This window comes from Parus major, chromosome 8, assembly GCF_001522545.3.
Source record: "Parus major isolate Abel chromosome 8, Parus_major1.1, whole genome shotgun sequence".
Taxonomy (NCBI): domain Eukaryota; kingdom Metazoa; phylum Chordata; class Aves; order Passeriformes; family Paridae; genus Parus; species Parus major.
Window position 1 is genome coordinate 3756881 of NC_031777.1, and position 15671 is coordinate 3772551.

The window sequence follows — 15671 nt, forward strand, 5'->3', positions numbered from 1 at the left end:
CCTTAGGCCCTTGGGTTACCTTCCCAGGGGTTGCTGCCTGATCCTCGGAGATTTTTGCAGCCCATTATCCTTATTCTGCTGTTTCCACTCCCTTTCTTTCGGCATTCTTGGCTCCACCATTTCATGACTTATTTCCCAAAATCACCTTGCACTCAGAACTTTCAGCCAGTTCTGCTCTATTACCCCAAATCAAGCTCAAAATAGCAGCTTTTCCAGTAGTCCTGGTTAGCATTAGAGAGATGTTGCACTGACACACCCAGGGAACCCAGCAGCTCTGTCCTGCTGTATCACTCACCGTGGAGTTTAAGATGCCATTTACCACCAAGCTGGAGGTCCTCTGGGTTTTAAGAGCCACTCACATCCACCCACCTCCTCCTTTTAACTCACACAGGTCTGTCCCTCCAGCCTCACCCCTTTTAAGTTGCCCACACTGAAGCTGCCTGTTCCCAAGCCCTTGCTACAGGACAAACACGCCCCGTTCTTGGCACGCTGCTTTCCTTCATTCCTTACTTGCTCTTCCCCAGCAACTTCTGTTCATCCTACCAAATCCCTGTAATGCTATTTAAGCCCTGGTCTGAGCAAGGTACTGTCTACATCAGCCTTTTTATTTTGCCAATGCACAGCCACATGTACAGATGTCACCCTGCTATCTTGTTTCTCCTCCCTTTTCTGACCTCACCACCACATTTTTTTCCTGCCACCTGTTGGCATTTCTTCTGTCCTCCTGTGGATAAGTGACTCCTCACTTTGCCAGCCTGTCAGCAGGACCAGGTTAGTTTTTCCTACTGAGGTGATCCTGACCATCCTCACCAACAGGACACCCCATAAATATCAAATGTCTCTGGTTCTGCTGGTTCCCAACTCAGCCTGTCTCCATCAGCCACCTCTCAGCATATTTTACCCAGAGCTCTCCAAAACATTTGAATTCTGCCCCTGTTTCCAGCACACAACATTTAATTGGCCTAAAGTACCATCTGCACACGTCCAAGCAGAAAGGGAGAAGAAATATCCTTCAAATGTAAAGGACCTGGGAAATAAATAGAAGACTTAACAGAAAAAAATATTAAGGGTGAGGAAAAAAATGGAAAAAGAAGAATGCTGGAGATTGCAGCAGCCTCAGAGATAACCCAGGGACATTTTTTATCACTAAAAGTCCATTTTCAGTCACAGATGGGACTTTTTTCTCTTAATCGCTTTCCCAACAGCAAACCATGAAGTCGCAATAACCTAAATCACCAAAGGACAAAGCAATTGCAAGTCCTTTCTCTCCTGGACACTTGCCAAATCAAACTCTGCTAGATACAGGGGGGAATAAAAAAATTCACTACAACAGGTCTCCCAAAGGGAAAACAGAACAAGGGTGAAGGATAGGAGGGGAAATTGGAAGTGAAGCTCTGCTCGACTTCAGGATGAACTTGTGCACAGAGCCCTTAATGACTAACCTGCTGTGGCTGCCTGAGGAAGTTTGTAGAAAAACCTCCCATTTTTGTCATCACCAGAGGCTCCAGCCCTGATAAATAACAAGTTGGAAACTTTGTGAGCACTGTCATGTAATAGAAATCACGGGAGGCAATGGAGCTTTGAAGAGAAACTGTAATAGTCAGCTTTCACATGCTGTTACTTGGGAGGTTTGTACCAGAAAAACCTCCCTTATCACCAGTACAGGGAAGGCCAGGGAGATCAGCAGGAGTTTGTACAAGGATTTAAATAGATCAGGATATTTGCTGGTTATTTTGGAAAAGAGCTGCTTACCCTGCCTGATGTAGGAGAAAAACTTGGAAAAAGTCTAGAGCACAGAAAAAAAAAGATGAAAAATCCATGGTAGTGCATGGAAGGCACCAGGACACGGCTAGAATGGATCAATGGCTTGTCCAACAGCCCTAGAATAAAGCATTTAAGCTGTTTGGAGACTGCTTTCTCACAGAGCTCTCTGCTCAGCCGGTCTGTGAGTGCTGCAGCAATATTATCCACACTGAGAAACACCCAGGGTTGAGGGCTCCCACCAGTCTGCACATGAGTGGCACAATCCCTTTAAGGGACTCCCTTTAGGGATGGCAAGATAGAGACAAAGAACAAAAGCCTGGGCTGGTGAGAAAAAGAATTAGTCTGAGCTGGTGCTGGCTGCCAGGGGGAGATCCAGAGCTGGAATTTTCTTCCTGGCTAAGGGAAACCCCAAGAGTAAGAACTGAACTCTCCTGTTGCTCTCTGCCACCTGCTCCTCCCTAAGTTCCCAATCTTGTATCTTCAGAATCTCCAGGCACCTGCCAAAGCCCTTCCAGGCTCTGTGATAAGCCAGGAATGCAAATCTGGGTGCAAGGCTTGTGTGTGAGGTGCTGTGCTGGGAGCCAGAGGCACTGGGGTGTCTGCAGCAATGGGACCAGCTCCTGCTGCTGATGGCATCACCTTCATCCTCCCCCTCCATCACAGGGACACATCCTGCTGCCATCAAGGGCTTAGACAACCTCGAATTGTGGCAGGATAGTGGAAAACCCAAATGTATGAAGGCATTAACAGCTGGGCCTAACCTCAGGGTGCTTCTGAAATAGAGTAGAAAATAGAAAGGGAGGTGAAATCCCCATTATTCAGGAGAAGAAATGATGTTATTTTGGCTTTTGTAGATGCCTGTGTGTTGGTGTACATGGTTGAAGCTCCCTGAGAATCCATACCCTATGGGAAAATCCTACAGCATGCAATAGCAGTGCAGCTAATGGAATTACCCTGAAATCTGCAGGACTTCACAGCTCTTTCTAATCGTGGTTTTAACCATCTAGTGCAGGTTTTCTTAGGGCAGGGAGAATTATTCTTGCCCTTTCATAGAGTAAGATCCACGAGAACCAGCAGGAAAACCATGTTCTATTAAGTTCTATTGTTTTTAAGGGTAAAAAAAAGGCCAGGAAATAACAGTCAATATACATTTCCCTGAAGTTACGGTTTCTTCTTCCTTTTTAGTTTAAGTTAGGATATGAGAGTTGGACTTTCCACTCCTGGCATCCCTGGTCATTTGGTTTGGAATAAAAATCAAGTATGTCACAGTCAAGAGCTGGGACCCAGCTTTGGGCTGAACCCAAATGTGCAGTTTCCAGTTCAGGGTTTGCCAGACAAACAAACAGAGGGGGTTTTCATGGCCATTGCTTTGGTGTACAAGTAGTGAGAGATACATCCTGCTTTATAAAAGAGCCAGTAACAAAGAACTGGGCAAAACTTTACTGGTAAACATTTCAAAAATGAGAGCAAAACCATCTCATCCTCATCACCCTTAACTTAATCCTAGGAGGAGAAGGAGGAAGAGGGTTCTCTGATACAAGGGAGGCATCCTGCAGAGATGGGGCTGCCTTTAAATTTACTGCAGCATCACAGGGTCCCTAATAAATAATATGGTGGCACATCCTGGGGGACACCTGGCTCTTGGGTTTGTCATCTCTGGCTTGGAGCTGCTCAGTGTGAAGAAAGCAGAGCAGCCAGCCCAGTCACTCACACACATACCCCACTCCCAGCAATGCTCCTTGGCAGCCTGCTCACTTTGAAACATAGAACAGGTGCTGCAAAGAGACCTCCACATCCTCCCAGCCATTACCCTGACTGGCCTGCAGCCCCAAGCAGTGCTGCCAGGGGTGCAGGTGCTGCATGGGAGCTGGGTGGAGACACCACAGAAGCTGCTTTTGGTGCAGTCGAGGCCTCCATGCTGCCCTTGGCCAGCCCTGTCTTCAGGGAATCTGATTTTCCTCCCGTGGTGCAGAAGCAGAGATACACAGAGCAGCTGTCAACACCAGGATGTGCTGTGTGCACTGCTGGGAAGGAGGTTGTCTTCTCCAAACACCACTGATGAGCCCAGGACATCATTTCCCATGGCAGATGAACACCTGAAGTGGATACATGAGCTCTTTCACCTGGGCATCAGCTCAGTCTGAGTCAGCCTTCAGGCAAACACCAGCAGCCCTGACATTGCACCCTCAGGGCTGCATCTAAAAATAAAATTAGAAAGGAAAAAAAGTATTGTTAGCCTCAGCTCTGTTCCAGAGCCCCCCAGGAGACACTGGGATTAAGGGGAGAGGAGATGGCAAAGCCCAGGAGGTTGGAAGTACAGCTCTGGAGCGTGCTGGGTGTGCAGCAGCTGCCTCCCACAGCAGAGGGGATGCCATCTCCCTCCCTCATCTTTAGGGAGAAAAAATAAAATGAAGCAAATGAAACATCCAAAAGGCCAAGCCAAGCTCCAGTGCATAAGGCTGTGATCACCAAGCTGTAAATCCTCACCTGCATCCCTCAGGTTTTGTGCCGGTGCTGTCTCCTCGCAGGCTTGGTCGCGCTCTCTGGAGTGGTGTAGGTGGGAGATTTATTCTCCCCTGGCAAGCTCAGCTCACAGGCAGCATCTGGCTCTCCACAAAGGTTGCTCTGCTTTGTTAGCATCAGCACTTCAGCCAGATTTGGCAACAGGAAGCCAAGACTCACCAAAATTTGGCTTTGCATTAATTTCTCCTCCCTCCCCCTAGTTTAAGTTTACTTAGAAAACAAGTTCTACTGAAACATGGCTTGAGAGGTTTCCTTTAAAATAAACTCAAGCTTCTCAAGCCCCCTCAGGGCTGTTTCTCAACCAAAACTGTACAAAGTTTAACTCCATACAAGTTTGTGAGCTGATTTGATATGCCTCCATCTGCCTTTGCCCACCAACACCATACTCCAGCAGGCAGCCTGAAGCCAGGGGCTGGAGCAGCTCACAGATTTGCTCCCTGGTCCCAGGCCCCATTTTTCCATGCATTTGGCAGTACATGATGGTCCCTTCCAGAAGCCAGTGTATTTTCTCCCAGCCCCAGGAAGGCACTTTCCCAACTGATATGGTTTTATGGCTGTTTAAGATTTTATTTAAGTTCCTGCTGTCACAACAATTTTAAAAAAAATAACTTTTCAAGTTTCAAGGAAGGCTGGCATGAAATGCAGGCAAGTTTCCATCATCTATTCCCCCAACCCACCAAAAAAAAAACCCAACAACCCATCATAGACTAAATATAAAGAAGGGTTTTTTCTCAATTAGGGTGGTGAGGCACTGGCACAGGTCACCCAGAGGAGCTGTGGATGTGCCATCCCTAGAAACATCCAAGGCCAAGTTGGAGAGGGCTCTGAGCAGCGTGGTGCAGTGGAAGCTACATAGCATCCCCACAGCAGGAGGGTTAGATTAGATATGCTTTAAGGCCTCTTTCAGCCCAAACTATTCTGTGATGATCCTGTGTTGACCAGAACATAACTACAGACCTGAAGTAGACAGCTAGAGCAGTGTGCACCCAGCAGAGCCACCACAACTCTTGGATGAATGGATCCCATCAACACCAACCCTTTTTACTTTAAAATTTTGGGCTTCCTAGACTAGAAAATCCTTTTCTTTTCAAACTCATCTCAACATAAACTTGCATTTTCCTGTGGTAGGAAGTGCCTGGTGAGACCACAATCATGTTTGCTACAGGCTGGATGGGCCCACCATGGGTGCACCTGTGGTTGTGGTCCAGCAATAAAGCACTCATAGGTAACAAGCCTCATCTCTCCCATGTCTCCAAAGCCTTTGTGCATCTCAGCCATTATTCAGTTTCCAGGCTTTTTCAGAACTGTTTCACACCACCAAAGCCTCAGGTCACACATACTCAAGAACTCCATGGGAATTCAGTGGTCACTGGAGTGCTTGCCAAAAAATATAAATATTAGTTAAGCTCCTTGGAAAGGCAGGTGCTTTAGGGGGGCTCTATCATATTTTAATCATGCACAGGAGCATTATCCTATGGTTTAAGTATAGCAAAAATGCAAAACATGATCTCCAGCAAGGATAAACAGAGTTTTGTTGAGTTTCTGACTGAGTTTTTAATCAGTTGAGGGAGAGTGACCATGGCAGCTCAGGGGAAGCAGTTCTGTGTCTCAGTGTCCAGCAGCTTCTCTTTATCCAGATGCAGCAAGATCCAACTTCCATCTTTTACAGCCACACTCATCACTTCCCAGGGCAATAATCCAGGAAATACACCCAGAAAAAGCTCTGGAACATCTGGATTATGTTTTCTTTCTGTGCCCAGGGCAGAAGTTTCCATGTCCCCAGCACCCCTAGATGGGGACAGTACTGTTGCCTCTTGTGCCTCCTGACTTTGAGCAGAAAGCTTTTTAACCGCCTCCAACTGTTCCTCTAAATTTTGCTTAGACCATGTCAAACACCATGTCTGTATGCTCCAAATCACCCATTTTTGGGCAAATAGGAAGGCTCTCAGGTCACCCTGGAGGGATAGAAAAGCCAGTGACAGGCACTGGCACACTCAGAGCTGCACAAGCAGCTCAGGGCCAGCATCAGCTGGGCACACCATGAAGTCCTGGCATGAACCAAAATCCCTCAAAACCACTGATGGGGAAACGTGGAGAGGGCAGACAAATGATGTGATAAGATTTTCCCTCCCTGCTTTTCCCCATCCATGTTTGACAGCCAGCTGTGAGAAGCTTTGGACTGCTGGTTTTTAAATGTCATTTTTTCTCAGGGCGTGAAGATTTAAAGACAATATTTGAGTCTTCTCCAAACACGTGGCTGTCTTTATGATTAACTGCTATGTCCTTCAATGGCCCTGGCTTTGCATAGATCAAGGGTTGACCACATGTCTAAAAAACAGAGACTATATATGTTTCTATTTTATATAAATGTGAGATACAGAAGACAGCACAGCATTGTAGAAAATGAGACAGCAGAAAATCAACAGAAGAAGCACACCTGATCTGCAGAGCACAAGACCCAGGCCACAGAAGATTGATGCATTTCCTCCTCTGTGACTCCCAGGAAGGCAGCACATGAATGGCATGCTAATGCACACACTGGAACAAGACAGAGGCATTCCTAGTAAGTCCTCTAGTAAATACGAAAGACAACTTCCCATGGGCACCACACCAAACTTGAGACATTCCTCTTAAAGCACTAAAACCCCCAAAAAACCCAACAAACCTTTTCCTCTCCTTCTTACCCTACCTGTCCAACACGTCACCAATCCCTCCTGCAACACAATCCTCCACTCTTGACCTACCTCAGCTGACACAGATGAGCACAGACATTAGTGGAAGCACACAGGCTTAAAGGATTTGATCCACAGCGTAATTAGCAGTGGCTGACACCACCCCTCTAATCACCCATCTCACCTGCCAGACCTGCAGCAGTTTTAGAAAGGAGAAGCACAGGGAGAAGAAGGTGGAATTTCACAATAACTATTAGCAATGTTTGGTGTTTCTTTACTTTCTCCACAGCAGCCAAGGCAGGCCTGTGTCTAGCAGACTTAATTCTCTGCCAGGAAAAAAATCATATATGAAAATTATTAAAATTATTTACAAGCAGAAAATCTTCTGTTGAAGCATCTTGCAGCACGGTACGAGCACTAACAAGTGAAAGACCCTCTGTGAGGCACACCAGGACACTGAAGCTAAACACCAACCATGCTCTAGCTTTAGGGTGTCCATCTATTTGGGCAGAAGAGGTCTGAGATGAGTAAAGGCAGTCCTGGCTTGCTGCCTGCCCCTGGCCACAGGGTTTTGGCCCCAGTGGTTGGGAAGGAAATTTGTGATGAAAGACAGAACTTGTCATGTCCATATGCTGCATGAAAATAAAGTTTCCTCCACGTGCTTCCCAAGCCCTACAAAGCTGAATATGAGGGGGGAAAAAAGCATGTCAGACTTGTATTGATCTTCCAGCCAAGGCTTGCATTGAAATAACATTTTTTCTGCGTACTCTACTTCTAAGAGAAGACAAGGAACCAGAGACATCACAGCTCAGTTGTATCTCCTAGAGAGCAGCTAAATCCCACATTCGACATGTCAAGGCCAGCCAAGAGAGGAAGAGAACCCACACAAATTTCTGGCCAGATTGTAAAACTAATTTTTTTCCACAATTTGGGGAGTGGAGTCATCCCTGTCACCCTCCCAGCCAAGCCTGTGTCTGAGGGGTCTCTTTTCCTTTCTCATGGGCATTTCAGTAGAGTATTTTGGACTTTGAGAAAGAAAAGTGCTACATAGAAAGTTCCATCCAAGTAAGAGGACTTAGAGTTCTAAAATACCTATCTAGAAAATTAGACTGGCAGCTGTTATGGTCCAATTTTTAAAGTTCTTAGAAATGCCTCTGCCTGAATTAAGGTGCAAATGAGACCATATGCCAAAGTCAATAGTACGGATTTTATTTGATAGTGAATATGAAAGAGAGAGAGAGAGGGAAAGAAAAAAGTAGGAAAGGGTGGGGGGACAGAAAGAGAGTAGCAGAGACAGAATAAAGAAAATGTGACCCCTCCATGGATCCCACTGGTGTCCCTGTGATCCTCTCCTGCTGGTGTTCTGGTGCTGAGGGTCCCCCAGAAAGCCCAGAACCCGATGGGTTGGGATATCTCAGGCCAGGTGGGAATGCCCAGGTACCTCCCTGGGGGGATGCAGTTTGACACACTCCTGCTCTGGGTCTGTGGCATCGCTTTGCATCCCGTGCAGTCCTGTGGTGCAAGGCCTTGGGAATGAGTCTGGGGAGCACTCTGGGGGGTCTTTGATGGATTCTGACACCCCCTCAGCTTCCCCCCATGTGAATGTCCCCTGGATGTGGGGATAACCCTTTCAGGGGTTGGGGTTCCACAGCTGGGCTGGTTTGTGTTACACCACACACCTGAAACCTCCTCCTCCTCTCCCCTCGGCTGGGGGCAGCCTGTGCAAGCCTGGCCTCTGTGGGCTGTGGTCTGCCCCACCCAAACCCAGCCAGGGATGATTTTCTGCTGTGTCTGGCTTTCCTGTGGATGCATTCTTTTCCCTCAGCCTTGGGTACTTCTCCCCAGACCTGAGGTGACTGAACCAGAGTCCCCCCTTTATCTTATCTAGGCACTTTAACTCACAGTCCAAGGCTCCAGTCAGGCATCCTCAAGGAGGGGTGGACTTCTGTGGTTGTAGTTTCTCTACACAGTTTTTGCTATAATGGGCAATAATAATATATAAAGGGTTTAAGGTATGAACTATTTTAGACCCTGACAGCAGCACAGAAGTAAACTTCCAGCAGCTCATGGTACTGCTCTGTAGGCTGTTATTTCAATATTTCATAGGAAACTGCTCTTGCAGTTTTGAAGCCAATCCCCCTCATCCTGTCACTCCAGGTTCTTGTCCCAAGTCCCTCTCCAGCTCTCTTCAAGCCCCTTTAAGCAATGGAAGGGGCTCTGAGGTCTCCCTGGAGCCTTCTTTTCTCCAAGTTGAACACCCCCAGCTCTCCCAACCTGTCTGCATAGCAGAGATGCTCCAGCCCTCAGAGCTTCTTCATGGCCTCCTCTGGATCTGCTCCAACAGGTTCTCTTTCCTCTGCTGTGGACACCTGGGCCAGATGTCCACTCCAGGGGTGGGATCTTGAGTAGAGGGGCAGCATCACCTCCTTGACCCTCTGTGCACACCACCCCCCAAGGATGAGAGTCGCTTTCTGGGCTGTGAACAGCCTGTCAGCTTTCATCTGCCCAGCCTTTCATCTGCCATTACTTCCAAGAACTTCCCAGGGTTGTCCTCTATCCCTTCTTTCCTCAGCTTGTGTTGATAGCAGGGGTTGCCCCAACCCAGATGCAAGGCCTTGCCTCTGATCTTGTTGAACCTCACGAGGTTCCCATGGGCCCCCTCCTTGAGCTTGCCCAGCTCTCTCTGGATGAAATCCCTTCCAACCCTCTCCTGTTTGGTCTGTCTGTGTGAGGAACAGTCCAAGTCCACCTCAGTTAACAGGTTGAGTTTGCCTAATTTGACAGGGCTGTCCCACTCCAGGCAGGCATCAAGGGGCATTTGCTCCTCACCCTCTGTAGGAACAGGATGCAGCCAGTAATTCCTCAATTTTAAATTGCTGCGCTCAAACACTGCAAATATTTTTGGCTGTTTCCACTGCTGCAGTTGCTGCCCAAGAGATCTCATTTCTCAGTTCAGCAAGCCCTACTCAAATGGCCACAGCATGTTATTTGTCATTATTTATCTATTGCTTTGATCAGAAGTGAAGGACAGCAAAGGCAGGCAAGAAAGTGTGTTTCAACTGACTGGTTAATTTTGGCTTAGAAATTATAAAAGTCTGGGAAATGCAAAGTGCTGAGCCAGAACTCTGGGACACTGGGGACCAGAGGAGTCAATCCAAAGATGTATTTTGAATTTTTTTCATGAAAGGACTTAAATCACTGTCTGTCACAGGATGTAAGAGGTCTCCTTCATCCTAAGTCTTAGATCTCCACAGAGTTCTTCAGCATTAAAACAGCCTTAAAAATTGATTTTAAATGTTTGCTTGTGAACTAAGTCTGTACCCAACACTTACAATACTAGTTGGGGAACTAAAGTGAGCAAAACCAAGCTCTTGCTTAAAATACATGGCAAAGCAGTGGGCTGGCTTCCAAGCTCTTGTGTCCCACACCAGCTCCATGAAATTATGCTATGCATTTATATCCACTCCTTGATGAGGCACTTACCTATGATAGGGCAGTAAAACCCTAACCTAACTCCAATCTTTAGCTGGTGCAAGCCCACATTGACTACAGTGATTTTCCCCTCCCAAGGATCTTTTTTATCTCTGCAGTAAAAGTGCTGAGGCTATTTCCAGTTCTTCCACAGGGATGTAAAATGGGGAGAGATATGGGTTTTCCCACTTACCTTCATTAATATGGTAGCCCAGGTTTCCTGCCAAAGTCCAACAGAAACAAATCTATTTTTAACCAAATCACTCCAGTTGAAGACTTCAAGGCCTGCTATAAAAATAACTAGAGAGTATTTTCTCTGGTGTGCCTTGATTAAAGCTGTTTCATATTCTTCTAGTGGCACCAGAGGCTCCATGCAGGTGCCAGCCAGCTCCTCAGATCCGAACATGTCCATGGGGACCATCCCAGCTGGCAGGAAGACAAAATCTAAGGAAATCTGGGGTTTGGACTGCAAACCCACAACATGATTTATTGTACACTACCCCATCATAAAAGGCCAGATCAGCTCTGTCCTGCACCTGTGAGCCCCTCTCGCTACCTCAAGCCAGACAGGCTCTTGCAGGTTAGGGAATCTTTGAGTCACTGGGATCTCTGAGGTTCAGGAGTGCTCACAGTCCTCTCTCTTCCCCTATCCCCTCCTGCTATTCATCAGAAGCCTAAAAACAAGAGAGGCAAGAGGAAATTTCTCCCTTTGTTTTGCTTCCTGAAGAGACCGACTTGCAGCCCCCATTTTGCCATCTCCATGTCTTGAGATGTCACAGGAGGAAGGACAAGGGCCAGCCTGCATTTTGGATTGTCCCACCATGATGGCTGTTCCAGTCTAAGGGGAGGAAAACTGGGCAGGGAAGGTGATGGGAACACCTCACCTCATGTTGTTATACCAGCATCATGGGACCACAAAGGATAATCCTTGCTCCAGCACTCCTCAGGGATAACCAGAGATGATTTACCTGGTTACCTCCAAGGTCCCATCTTTCCTGAAGAGACCTGTGGGAGATTCCAGGTACTCTTTGGAAAGCATATTTGAAGACAAAAAAATTATTTCAGTGGTGGGATGAGGGCCTTGGTCCTGGGTTGGGGAAGCCACCTCTCCAGCACTGGGCTGGGGGGCAGTTCAGGGTGCAGCATCCTGGTGTTGGGGCAGCTGGTACCCATGTGCAGACCCAGGGCCATACACCCCCTCTCAGCCAGACTTCCATGGCACGCATTAACCTCAGGACATCTCCCAAATGTTCACCCCCAGCGTATTTCTTTCTTCAAGCCATGTCTGGGAATGCCACCTCCTCTCCATATCCTCACATGTGGCTGGCCAGTGGTGAGAAAAGCCCCAGATTAACCTACCTGACAAAACAGAGTCTGTCACCCTGCCTGGGAGAAGGAATATATCCAAACCTAGCCCAGCTGCCTGGGTGGGAAGAAGGTGTTTATTACTGTAAACTCCATATACATTATTTATCAAACAAAGTCTCTGCAGCAGGACTATGATTCATTTCTCTGCTTCAGCTTGCTCATGCTCTCTTTGATTGTCTTTTCAATGGGACATGATAGAAAATCTTTGCAGGCTCCTTGTGGTCACTGACCAAAGGTTGTCCCCCTCCTAAGAAAATCCTGCAGGTCCCCAAAGGGGTCTTGAACAAGCTTTTCCCAAGGAAAACCACCCTCCAGACAGCTCCACTGTGGCAGCTTTTTCCAGGCTCAGATCTGTTCCACAAGTATCTGCTGCTGCTCTTTACATTCCAGGGAAATTACAATGGGAAGGCGAGTAGAAAATATCAATTATTGGAAGGTTCAAACAGCACGATCCCTGCTGGCTCCTGCCAGATTGCATGTGCATGTAAATCAGCTGTAACGTGCTGTTTAGTTTGAGTAATACATTAAAAAGAAAGGAAAATTGGAATTTTTTCCAGTATGGGGCTTATAAAGCAGGTGGGGGAAAGTCACAGCATACTCAACTCTGATCACATCAGCTCTTCTTCTTCTCTGTGGTGTAAAATTGCATGTGAAGGGAAAATTAATGCAAAATGCACCAGATGAACATTCCTTTTCCATCCCCCTGACTCTGGGTAAGGGTATAAATGACTTGGCAAACTGAAGAGCAAGTTAAAAACTCTGCTTATTTGACTTCAGCAGGTGGGTTTGCTTTTACTGAAAGCAAACCGAGTTCCCAGGGGAATGTGCTGCAATGCACTAATTATGGTTAAAAAAACCTGGGGAAATAGTAGGGATTTTCTTCTGCTGGTCTGCAGCAGTGTTCTCCATTTAAATGTGGTTGGGGTGGTTCTATGGGGTGACAGAGGTTAAGATGCATCCAAGTTGTTCAACGTGACTTTGTGCTTGACTGCACACCCCTTTGTCCTCATCGAGGCATATGCTCCATCTGTGCTGGGGGTAATGGGTGGCAGCGTTTTGGCAAAGGAGCATCCCAAGCCGGGTTTGCATCCGCTTCAGCTAAGCCCCGAGGAGGTCTGGATTGATTTGCAGGCTGTAATGCAACATGACAGCCAAGCACCAGCCAGATGAGCGCGAGGACTCGCTGCCGGCATCCGAGAGGAATGCTGGGAGCAAATGGGGAAAAAAGCCCCGTGCCCATGGCTGAGAGTGATCCAAATCCCCATGGCTGGGTACGGGATGTGAGTTCACAGCAGAACTGAGGTGGGATGAATGAACCATGCCTGGTTTTCTCCGTGCAGGAGGATGAGTGGATACTACACTGACCAGTCCTGCCCTATCCTGACATGCAAGTCTCTGCCTGTGCATCAACATGCAGACAGAGTGATGACACTGAGTGGGGAATGGGAAGACGTGACAAAGTCGTGGCTGTTGGAGAGGGAGAAGGGAGGTTTGTCTCTCCTGGGCAGCAGCACCTTTGCAGAACTGTGTTAGTGGAGTTCACATCATGCAGGTCCTGCATTACCCTCCAAAATTAATTACCAGTGCCTCTGCTGAAGATAAAACTGAAATCATATTTATTTTTGTGCTTACATTCTTGTTGCCATGTAATTAAGTGCTACCATGTAATTAAAGAGGATTTAGAGGATATTTATGCCCTGTGATGCTCCGTAATTGCAGTTAATTTCTCATTTACAGCTTCAGAGCATCTCCAGTGGAGCTCCAGGAGCTGCTGGGGCAGGGACAATGGCCATCACAGGGCTTGGAAAGAGTGCAGAGATTTAGCACTGAAGGCTAGCATCTTGAAAGGTCTGTCCTAAAATCTTGCTTCAGAAAGTTAAACTCTCCCCAGGCACAGGGCAGGAGAGATGACCCCAGAAGCACCATTATGGGCAAATGGGGTTGCTGGTGAGAACAGGAGCTATCCCAGCCTGTGTCCCCAGTTCTCCCTTGTAAAACTCCTTTAACTCCCAGAGACACCACGTAAGGATGAAATAAACACTTCTGCAACGTGCAGGCCTACTGAGGGGGGATTTATTTCACAGCTCCATGTGAATAAATATATAGTGTGAAGTGCAGGATTTGAGGACTTTTCACAGGCAGGAAGTCCCGAAGGACAGGGCTGTCCTGGCAGCGGGGCAGCCGAGGCCATCTCCAACAGACATCAAATCTTAGTGCTCAAAGGGCCAGGCTGCCAAATACTTACCTGAGACAACTCAAAACACATGCCCAGCCTCACAAGGTGGTTGCCCAGCCTCACAAGGTGGTATGGAAGAGCTCAGTGTTAGCAGGCAGCAACTCCCATTAGGAGCTGGGATTTCAGGCACCACTGGACCCAGGGTGTCACACATGGACCCAGAGGGGAATGGGTCCCCTTCCTGCAGGACATTGCACACTATGGATGTTTATAGGTCTTTATATTGGTGCTGGAGAATAGAGGAAAGCCTTTAACCATGAGCCATTCTGTGCCACACCATGAGTTTGCAGCCTGTGCTGCATCCCAGCATTGCCCACAGAGCATTGGGGCTGGAAACAGTGAAGAGGGACAGGCAGTGGCCAGACCAAGCTCACTGCTAACAGCTTTCATTATGGAATTGGGCACCCACCTTGGTCTTCAGTAAAAGGTTGTGCCCACCTTTGCAAACCAGTCACAGAAGCAAGTTTTGCACTGAGAAAGAATTGTTTTGTGGAGTGTGGTTGAACTCAGTTGGTTTGAATGGGGAGATGATAATGTACCTGTAAATGTATATATATAAATGAAGACAGCACCAAAATGCTGGTATAGGCTCAGATTAGAGCTGTCACCCTCGCTAAACTAAGACTTAACCCGGTCATTCCCAGACTTTGCAAGGGAGCAGGCAGGAGGCAACTGCTGAGGTGAAGTCAGAGATGCTGGATCCTGACAATGTGAAAATTAAAGGAGATTCCCCCCAAAACCTCTGCACTAAGCTACTGCTTGCTTTCCTGTAGGAGTTTATAGAGGCTATTAATATATTCCAAGGCAATTAAGTAAAAGAATATGTAATGAAAGCAAGACATAATGTAGGTTGCAATGACAGAGGTGTGCATGAATTGCATGAATTTTTAAACTGGCAGAATTTGCAATCTGTTGGGAGAACTATAGATTTCTTCATCTGCATATAGTTAGGGAAAACTGATAAAAGCATCAAAGTATTTCATGCTTAAACATGTCAGCAGGGTGAAAAACATTCCCTGAGAGCCGCTTGGTGACAGCATGGAATGGAAATGGAAACACACAGTTGTGTTTCTCTGGCATGGTGCAGTTTTCCTTGTTGGTCCTCACCTTCAGCCCCGTAAGTCCACAGGATCTGGACTTCAAATAACCACTGTTACAGTGGATGGTTTGCTGCTCTAAGCTTTCCACTTCCTTTAATTTCCCCAAAATCCTGCAACAACCTGTGTTTAGAAGGGTGATAAGGATTGCAGTAAAGCAGAGGGTGCAGAAGGAATTGATCAGGGAGGTTTCATTTTGTTGCATGCAGCAAGGACCTTCAACCTCCCCATGGAATTAATGCAATGAAAACCTTTTTAAGCAGAAAAATTACATATCAGTAGATCAATAATAACTGGGCACCAGTGCTGTTTTCCCTCAGAAAGCTGCCAGAGAGAATTGGTCTGCAGGACATGCTGCAACTCTACATCTGCTCAGGAGGATCCTACTGGTGCAGACCAGTCTTGTGACACCAAATTTGCAGCAGTTTCAGCTGCTGAGGAGCTGACCCAATTATTTCCACTATTTCTTCATTAGCAGCTGCTGCAATGCAAGTTCTTTCCGGTGGGACAGGAAAATCACAGGAGCTGCTTGCTGAATCA

General features: G+C 47.1%; 1 long non-coding RNA gene across 1 annotated transcript; it reads right to left on the reverse strand.

Moving 5' to 3' along the window:
• Positions 1-3181: 3181 nt before the first annotated feature.
• Positions 3182-7271, reverse strand: LOC117244801. The gene is made up of 3 exons (XR_004498569.1): positions 6725-7271; positions 4252-4389; positions 3182-3962 (listed from the first exon to the last, which is right to left on the reverse strand). It is a non-coding gene; the product is annotated as an uncharacterized LOC117244801 (long non-coding RNA).
• Positions 7272-15671: the final 8400 nt, after the last annotated feature.